The sequence below is a fragment of the Danaus plexippus genome, chromosome 12 (assembly GCF_018135715.1).
Source record: "Danaus plexippus chromosome 12, MEX_DaPlex, whole genome shotgun sequence".
Classification (NCBI taxonomy): domain Eukaryota; kingdom Metazoa; phylum Arthropoda; class Insecta; order Lepidoptera; family Nymphalidae; genus Danaus; species Danaus plexippus.
Genome location: NC_083545.1, coordinates 6317092 through 6327753, shown reverse-complemented (window position 1 = coordinate 6327753; position 10662 = coordinate 6317092).

The following is a 10662-nucleotide window of genomic DNA, read 5'->3' as shown; positions in this document are numbered from 1 at the left end:
GAGTGCGCGCTGCTAATGTAGGCGACGCTCCCCATCGCTGATCCTTATTTTCTGTCTATGGCTATCAATATATTTATAAAGAGGATGATAGACTAACACGGGGCTCAAGGAGGTCTTCAAAGTGTATATTCATTATTCAAAGAAAATAAAACTCACTGTACCGGAGTACTCTGGAGTCTAGAGACTTTACGAGTGAAAACAAGACCGGTACGTCTCTTGTGACGGATATTAGATGCAGAGTTAAAACAGAAAACATGGCTTTTCCACAAGTTCCACAAGGAATACGTAATGACTCCACTAAAACCAAGAACCTTCTGGAATTGATTCTATCCTATTGAAAGATTTAAGTGCTAAATCGTATACTTCGGCTTTAATAACAAATAATGCTTTATAGGGGAAGAAATATCGTTTGAAAAGGGCCCGCAAACAATAGTAGTATAGTACAAAGAATGTGTCGACTCCAGAGGTCGAATACCGTACAACAACTGGGATAATATCATTAATAATATTGAAAGATATTATCCCATTGGGCAATCCTATTGAAATACTCCAACGTAGAATTACTCACGGTTTCGAAGATTCAGGCGTACATACAATAGCGGACAATGAGTAATTAAGATTAATTAAATCTCGATTACAAGACGAGTGACATATGAATAGTCGGAGGTATATTCGAAAACTTATTACGAAGAGACAAGTGTGAAGATATCAGTGTTCGGAAACGCATAATGCTGCAAAATACGTAAATAGATTAATGTATGGATAACCACAATTACAGGAGCACCAAAACGATAAGGGATTGATTAATTAGAAATAAATAGTCCGTTATTAGAATATATAATAAGGATAAAGATTACTTTGAGAGAAACTCCAATCAAAAGAGCCAATATTCACTGTTGATAAGGCTTTGTTATATTGTGTATGTTCAAAAATTGGGTTAAATTTTATCATTCATATACACTCTTCATTAAAGTCTCAAGGAAATAGAATAGAAAAAACAAATTAATACATCATATATTATTATTCAACAATATACGCTGCTTATTTCATATACTAAATATATACTAAACTACCTTCGTATATAACAATACATGAAAAGCGAGTTTAATGATAAACTCGTAACTCAAAGGAATAAAATGTCATTATTAGATTTTACAAATGATATTAGTAATAATAGATTTGTTAGGAGTGCATTCAGTGCCAGAGCAAAACGTATTAGGTACATGGATGTTTAAAGACATGCTCTTAAATAATCACTGTTCGCTACTAGTTCCTTTACTTATTATACACACAGCCTTTAACTATAATGTAAAAATTAATACAAAAAATTTAATGGCAGAGAGTTATTGATCAACCACCGTATCAATTAAAACACATTCAGCAACACTTTACTAGTGAAAGATTTAATTTTATGTGACAAAATCACGATATAGATCTATAAGTAAGTTTATACGTAATTGTTTGTTATAAGAGGAACGTTTTTAAAAAAATATTATTTACGATTGTCGTTTGCTTAAAACTTAAATCCCACATCTATTTTCCAGGATGAAATTAATGGAATGTTGTTGGAGGCGAACGATATAACACTTGCGATACAAATAGGTGCTTTATCAAAATTGTAATCAGTGAAGTGCTCGGGTGTTGTAAAATATTTCATTATAAACTTATTTCAAGGGAGACTGAGAAATAATTATACGTATTTTTCTTTTAACTTACAATAATAATTAATTTACAAAGAATCGTGGTCGTTTAGAGGAAATTTAAAGTTTTAAAATCTAATAGTTTTATTGTAAATAATTTCTGATATTGGTATACGCTATTTCTTAGTATCAAAACACCCATAACGAAATTATATATATGTATAAAAAAAGTTAAATTAAGAATTGACTATATACATATCGGATAATGCTTATTTTTTGCTTTAATATATTTAATGAAGCAAACACTATATGAATTTTGTTAGATTAGTTTCGTATTAGGACAACAGTAAACCGACATTTTGCAATAGATTGGCGTGGTGGGTAAATTCAAAATCTTCCCATATTTGAAATTTATTCAAACTAATTACAACCGGACTTGTGCATTCTGTTGTTAATTTTCGTTATTTTTTCAGAACAGTTATACCAAAGTTATCTGAACTATTTTTGAAGTTTTGATAAAACTCTAGTTAACCAGATTTATGTTGAGGAACTTTCGTTATGATCTTGACGTTATGTTAAATCAGTTCAGATTTTAAAATATTCAACATCGGCATCGCAAAAGGGAGTGTCTCTTTAAAATACACTTTAAATGCGATAGTTTCTTTGTAATGCAAAACATAACGCGAATGTGCTGAACAGTTTTTACGACGATATCTCCACTCCCATCTGTTATAATATAGAAATTATACAAGTCACATTTAATTTAATGAATAATCGGTCTCATTGTATAAGGTTTCCGACTATTAAGGTTTCGTTCTGAAACCAATTTAGAAACTCGGATTAAAACCTTAGAACTTTAATATTCTACATCAAAAGCTTTTTATAATCAATAACAATTAAAAATTTTACGAGATTATATAAAAAAAATGTAAAGGCAGAGAAAAAGTTTGCTACATTTTTATGTGTTAGATATGACCTTAGGAAATTTTGAAATAGCATCCAATAATTTTTCATTTTTGTTATCCAGTCTCAGTTGAAGTTTCAAAGGAGTACATGGAACGATATTCGATCACATAATACTTCTGTATTAAATCTCAAGCAAAATATAATGTTCGGGAGTAATGACGTAGCATCTAGGAAATGAGGATACAAATCACTTTGACAAAATCTTCATGGAAATCGGAATTCATATTATATTGTTTTTGGTTGTAAGGCTAGAAAGTATAAACGATAAATGCTCTCTAAAAACGATATAATAAAATTATGGAACATTTTTTATGAATATTTAGTCTATATGATTTGAAGGGTCTATTTGTAAATTGACAGATATACGATATTGTTAAAGCTTCAGGTTTTATTGCCACTCGTGTCGGTTTTCATTTCTTGTTAACTGGCGGAACAATTGTAAAAAAATATAGGAAATAAAATTGAGATTAAAAATGGGATTATTCAATGTAAATATACTGTATTCGATATCGATTGAAGTTGTAAATAATGAATAATATTAATAAAGTAACAAGCAAAATATAAAAGGGAAAAATTATGTCCTCCCCTAATATATATTGTGAAAGACAAAGCGTGAACTTGGAGAACTGTTGATTATATAAATATCATGTACCTTTTAAATAAATAAGACAAACCATATAATATATTGTATTGCAACAAAAGATAGTATCGTTAAATGTTCTTCGGCGCTTTTAAGTTTCTTGAAAACCTTTCTGTCAAAAAATTCAATACATTTCGAAGATAAAAGTTTCTTTGTAAAATATATGTGAACAGCCTTGGTTGTAGATTAAAGTGTTTATGAATTTTTATTACAGTATAAATATTTATTTTACGTGTCTTTTTTATGTTAAAAGGCGAGTAGAAGGTTTTCCTCTGATGAGCAGTTTCAGCAGCTAATGGATGTCAGAGGGTCTTTAATGACATATATATATCTTCATCGTCGCAAGAGTCTTTGCAGACTCGTAGTGGCTATCACGTATCAGTGATCCGTGATACATGATGACTTTCATGGGAAGAGATAGTTGCAACGGTTTCCCCTTGCCTTTTGCACCAGCACTTTTTTGGGGCTATTTAGACCCCAAGGCAAAGCTTAAATAACTTTATTTAAAAAAAATTAACGATCGTAATCCCTTAAATTTAAGGAAAAAGGAAACGTTAAAAAGTAAGACAAAAACCAGTGAAAAGATTGAGCAGAATCAAGTACATGGTTCAATAATTAATTATTTCCAAATCCATACATTGATTTTTAAATAGTGTTTCTTTTGTGGGTGATTTATATAAGAACGGTTCGAGATTTTTAAGTTATAGGTTTGTAATTTTCTGCTGTAATAATCAATGAAATTATAAAATGTTTTTCATCATCATCATCATCATCAGCCTATAGGAGCCTACGGCTGAGGAAAGGCCTCTTTTCACATGAAGAAGGCTAGAGCATTAATTAAAACGCTTGCGCGAAACGGATTGGAGATTTACAATCTTATAATTTGAAATTATATGACCAGGTTTCCTCGCGATGTTTTCCTTCACCGTCCGTCATAACATAACATGCAATAAATAGGTTTCTGATAAAAGTATACGGTAGGAAGTACTTCTCACGTTTAGTGTGAAAAGGGTAAAATAATCTTCGATTTTTGTTTATACTTGCTTAGCCGGATCGATCCTTATGGTCTTGTTTTTCTTATACCTTACAAATGTATGCTTCATTGTTTCGCCAACAATCTTTGCTGCCGTGAAAAGAAGCAGCCTTATTTGATTTGATTGAATATGTTAATATCTATTTAGATATATTGTAAATTTGAAACTGTGAATATAGGTTCACATATTGAAAGGTTTACTGATATTTGTTGCGTATTAAAATAACTATACACTATTTACCTTTTAACTGACTTAAGGAATTTATCTAAGTAAATGTACGAGACGCAATAAGCGTTGATATGGATCATATTCAAGACGTACAAATGTTTTCAAACTGAATTTGAACTGTAAATTTAAAAGCATGTTCCGATTGTTTGTAAATCATATATTTGTATAAACGATGTATTTCATACTTTAAATATAATAGATAAATTCATTATTAATAAGAATTAATTTATGAATATTATAATTCAGTCAATTTATTATTTTATACGCGATTTAGTAATAAATAATTTTTGCTACATATAATTTTTCAATTTACAAAGATAGACAGATCGAATAGTCCTCTTTGAGGGAAGAAGATAACGATCAATATGATCGCGACTGGTATCCGGCCGTGACTAAACACAGGTCTAGACTGACTTTTATAGCGTATTTATTAATGTTCACAGAATAATAATAATTATTTGAGCAAATATATTTTATAGGTACATAGTAAATATAATGATATCTAAGATTTTAATGACTACACATAAATGAAAGTATAATTTTCGGATACACTACTTGTTAAATAATTTAAACTACAGTGAAATCCAATTGTATCTTGAGGTTGGCAGTATGGTTACGGATATCATATTTTATAATTTCAATGAATGGATCTCAGGTTTTAAGTAATAAATAGTGGAGATAATATCGAATTCAGCAGAAGTTAACGTATTTACACAGCGAACAAGCGATGCTATTAAATCTGGTATGAAAAGCAGAAACAAAAAACAATTTCCTCTTACCAAAAATTTATTTTAGGTAATATATAAAAAATAACATTATAATTTTACTTAATTCAAACCATCATTTCTCTTGCAACATCCAAATATATCCCGCATTGAATTAGTTACTTCATTAATAAATATGGTAATAAAGTTAAGTGCTCTTGTGTTGAGAATAAGGCTAATGATATTCAGATAAGTGTATTGCAGAGTCAACTAGGTCAGTATTGCATCTGAATGATAAACAAACATACCTTAGAGACGAAATTTCTCAGCATTCCAAGGATTCACCGTGCGGGTGCCGGGTTCATCGCGTTGCAGGGAGACGAGCTTTAACACAGTTTGAGACTTGCGACCTAGGTGTAGGTTTAGAAGGTCCCTGTGTAACACGCGTTAAAAGCTCATCTCCGTCGTCCACGCTCCTCTCTCTACCTAATCAAATTTGAAGAGAACCTACAAGAACTGTTTTCAAAGTACGTTCTATGATTTTCTAGAATGTAGTTATTATAGTAGAATGGTTTGTATGTGTAATTTAGGATTGTTTTTTATTTACCTATTAAGATATTTAAAAAGTATGTTATTTTATCATTTACATTAGGGTCCACAGCTCTGATAACATATTTTAAAGAGAAAAAACGAAAAATTTATTAAAAATCATTTTCGATTTTGTATTAAATTAAGTAGCAGTATCGTGTAAAATTTTATATTTAAATTTTATTACTTTGTAAATTCAGATAACATGTATATTTTACACTTGGCTTCGCTTACGTGTTTGGTGTTGATGGTGGCAAGTTAAACAACAAGATAAAACACGGCTTATCTGTTATTGTGGCTCTAGAACTACTTAAAACTTTATGTAAACGTAACACCACTACTTTTCTCTGCTTGATCCTACAAATATAGTATATACTAGCCCAAATATTTTATAATAATATTGTTTGCATTGTAGTCAGTACTAGATTTTATTATTTGAACCCAAACAAATATGATAGTAATTAATAATATTAAAATTAAATACCTCGTGAAAATTCTATGAAAATTTATTATTATTTTATTTTACGATAATTTGGTAATAATTGTACGGACCCAAAAAATGTGTTATTTGTTAGGTCGAATAGCAATCAAACATTTAATTAGCCAAAGAGCCCACGTCGGCCAGACTGTCAGTATTTTATAAAAGTTGCAAGTTTCTTTGTACTTGTCTTCTACACAGGTGAGAACGACCAGCAACTATAGTGTCTGGATTGTGGTTATTTCGCTTATTAGGACAAGTAACAGGTAAAAAAGTTGTCTAAAATGTACCTTACTCTCTTTCAAGTATAAAGCTCAATTTTAAAATATTTTCTTCAGATTAACATAAGAAATCTGGTTATCTACAGCCGGACACTTATGATGGTTGCTACTCTTGCCAGACACCCCTAAACTGTAATAAATTATTAGTAGGATTTTCGTTATAGTATAAAAGCTGATTTTATATATGTTAGCTGCAGACCTATAAAAATGGATTTTTTAAATCAGCATTATTCCAAATGGTACAAAGATAATTTGCTACCAGAAATTGCTGCAGTAGCTCGCCTTTGCAAGGTGGTAGGTTGCTAGCGTCATAAGTTCACAACTTCTTTCGATCGAAAGCTTCATTTACATCGGAGACTGTACGGGTCGATGAATATTTGAAGTGTAGCGGTATCAACATCAATCACATTACGGTCATTAATTACAAATAAATTTCTGAATAATATGAAAGATGTATTAAATTTTCAATTGAAACTTGCTTTAATTGTTGCCATGGACCAAATTGGTCACTATGTAGAATTTTTTTTGCATTATTGGTGGTTGAAGGTAGGATAAACCATTGATAACCATGAGATCTGTCGCAACGATTCATTTAAATGAAACTAATATTTTTGGATTACTACGCTGTAATTTATTATTTTAACGGGCACACGAGATGTCTGCCGTGAACACGGTTGCTGCAAAGTAACCGAAACGTCGGGAGTATGTATTTTTAAAATAATAAAATACGCGAAGTAATCCGAAAATATTAGTTTAATTTAAACATTGATAATATTTGCGCATAAAGTTACAGCAGTCCGATCAAAACGATCATCTATATATTTAATGAATATCTCAACTACCTCTGAGCCACGAATGTACTTTAAAACGATTACTATCTGTTCATCACCGCTATATAAAAGTTATTGAAATCGGAAAATCCAGTGGAGATCCAAATATTCTTTTCATTATTATTTTAAAACAACAAACCAGGAAAACAAAATAACTTGTTTGTGTGTACACAACCTGCTAGCTGATTAAAAGTATCATAATACTTTTTATTAAAACGAATAACTTTACCTTTCTTTTAGTTCACTCTCAACTGGTCACACACCTTCCCTTTGTGATTATTTTAACGGTATCATCAAATAACAACAAACGATAAATTCAAAACTCAAATCGCAATTGAAAATGTACTGGTAATTAATTTCGTTAAACACACATCACCAGTTATTATTTTTCATAATTCGTTAATAAATTAATTCACTATTTACTAATTAGCTCCTTAAAACTTGCGCTTAGAAAGACAAATGACAATATTAATTAAATTAAATAATATGGCGAAAAAATATATGAACATTTTACCGACCAATCAAAGAGTCTCATTTCATTTGACAATTAACGGACATTTTAAAAGATAAAAAGGATGCAGTGCTTCTCGAGTCCAACACACGCATAGGTTTTTGCACACACACATGCAAACATTTTGTCATAGAACACTAGATTTGTAGATCGTCCTAGAGAATTTTTGTATGGAAAATAAGCACCGAGTAAGTTGTGCATACCGCCGCTCTGGCTGCACAGCGACGATAGTAGTTAGCAGGGGCCGATCGAAAATGTTTCGTTTTTACATTGATAGATGGCACTTTTAACAAATTGTGAATCAAATCTCATTTTAAATGTCTGTAAACATTTGTATTTCGTAATGTATGTTTAAAAGTATGTAAGTAAGAATTATACAATATAGGTTTAGTTGTTATATGGGTAGAGTATGCAGTGATTATTTGCATCTATGGTGTGCACGCCGCTGATAAGACTTAATTTCTAGAGACACGTTAAACTTAACACAATCTAGAATAGCAATTGCTTGTTAGATTAGATAATATCTAAAAGGAGCTTCACTTAAGCGTCTTCTTTATTTTTAACATCCTAGGTGGTATTTCTTAATGTGGTACAATGTTTTTATATAGATACAAAACTTTATAAATGTGAAAGTAAAAAATGGATATGTTGAAATAATCCAGTAATCCAATTTGGACGTCGTAAAAGTGAGCCTAGTGACTAATTTACATAGAAAAAATAGAATTACAGGTAGACATTTTTTAAAATGTTTTATAATAAACATGACGTGGGCCTTATTACGAAAATTGAAACAATCTCAAAAAGTCACGATAAATTAAAAACTTTGACGTAAAATATAATAAAACAACCAACTATTCATTGTTAAAAAAAATCGCTTACGAAATTAAGTTGTCACCTTCAAATTTATAGTTATATTAATCTTATTAATTTATGTAAGAGGCTATGAAAGGATCACCAACCAGGTCAGTTGAAAGTGCTGGAGCCAAGCCAATATTTACTAGACCGAATCGTTATACCCAAATGAATAATTCGATTTCCCCATAGAATTGAAGCTACTTCTAATAAAACAAAATATTAACAAGCTTCGATACGACTGTCGAGAAAGAAAATTTATCGTCGATTAAATAGAAAATAATTTAAATAATATTCTATGTCATTTTTTTCATTCAATTTTGTGCGAAATATTTACTAAATCACAATTTACGTGTAATGCAAAACCATGAATAATCACTTTTAAGCTACACTAGAAAGGACTATGGGATTATTTTATGACGGTCTCTATCCGATAATATATATATATATATATATATATTAACAGATGAAATTTTAATATATATATATTATATATATATATATTATATATATATTAAAATTTCATCTGTTTAGCTTTGGAAATTCAGAACCGCTTCAACACACACACAAATAGCTTCGAGTGAATTCGCAACACATTTTTCGGGCGAATCAAATTGGTGGTTTACGCTGTTCCCGGCACTACGTCGTTATTTACTCTAGTTTGTTTGTTCTTCTGTATCAATATTTCGTTCTTGGTTATGAGGAAAGCGCTACGATTACGCTACGATTACCTTCACTAACACCTATCCGCATGATCAGTTGTGCTTTGAAAGATCAGATTACTGCCACCTGAGGTATTAGTCTAGACGAAGGCGAGGGCAGCGTACACCCAGCCTAGCCGCATTTGCATGGGAACAAACATGTGTTTTGGCTGATTTTATGACATTTGATAACAGATATCAAAAAGCACTAAAAGATGCACGAAAATAATATATTAATGCAGTAGACGGTTTAAGCAATACCTCAATTAAATTATTGATATAAATTTTCTAAATATACCAAGGAAAACCGTTTTTTAAGTATGTCAATTTGCAACCAATGAATATAAATAAATTAAGCACATTAAAATGGACGCTTTGAAAACCTTTCACATTGCTAGAAAATAAAGTTTTGCATAAAGTACTCTAATACGTATATTTGCAATTTTAAAATGCAATGCATTTCTTAGACAACAGCGTCATGATCTGACAGCGTGTTTATGCATAACATGGACATGCTTGGTGTTAAATTACATTTCTAATTTATTCCTACTTGTGACAGCACATAATGAAGGCTGATATAATTACATGTAACTATCATAATATTGATGCCTCGCTTTGTATTAGTTTGGGTTATATCTCATAGAATATTCATTAAACTGTGTTTATTTCCTATTAAATGTAGTTTTCTTTGACATAAACATGACTGTGTATAAATTTATATACGTTTAATATTATACGCATTGGATGAACCAGGAATATTTCGAATGGTAGTACGTTTGTGCTGTGACTCCCTGCTGCAGATTCTAGTTCAATTTTAGATCATTATTTTGAAGAGGTCGACGTTTCCAAGGGTCATCCATAAAAATACAGCAAAATGCATTGAACGACGTTTAATCAGGTTTAGTAGACATTTTAAATAAACAATTTATAAACTTATATTTTATATTATACGTTTTTGAATTGAAATAACGAGTTTTTTTTAATCCAGTAAAAACTTATACATATTTGCTGCTTTAATTTTTGACAAGATTATTTGGTAGGTGTGTTAAGACAAAAATGATTACGTAAATATGAAACAATTAAAAGGAAATAAATATTCAGCAATTGCACCGAGATAAATACGTACTCATTTGTAGAAAAAACTATTATTGTGATTTGAATTTTGTTTTTATAAAATTTATTTCAATCTAATAACAATTTCTCAAGTCC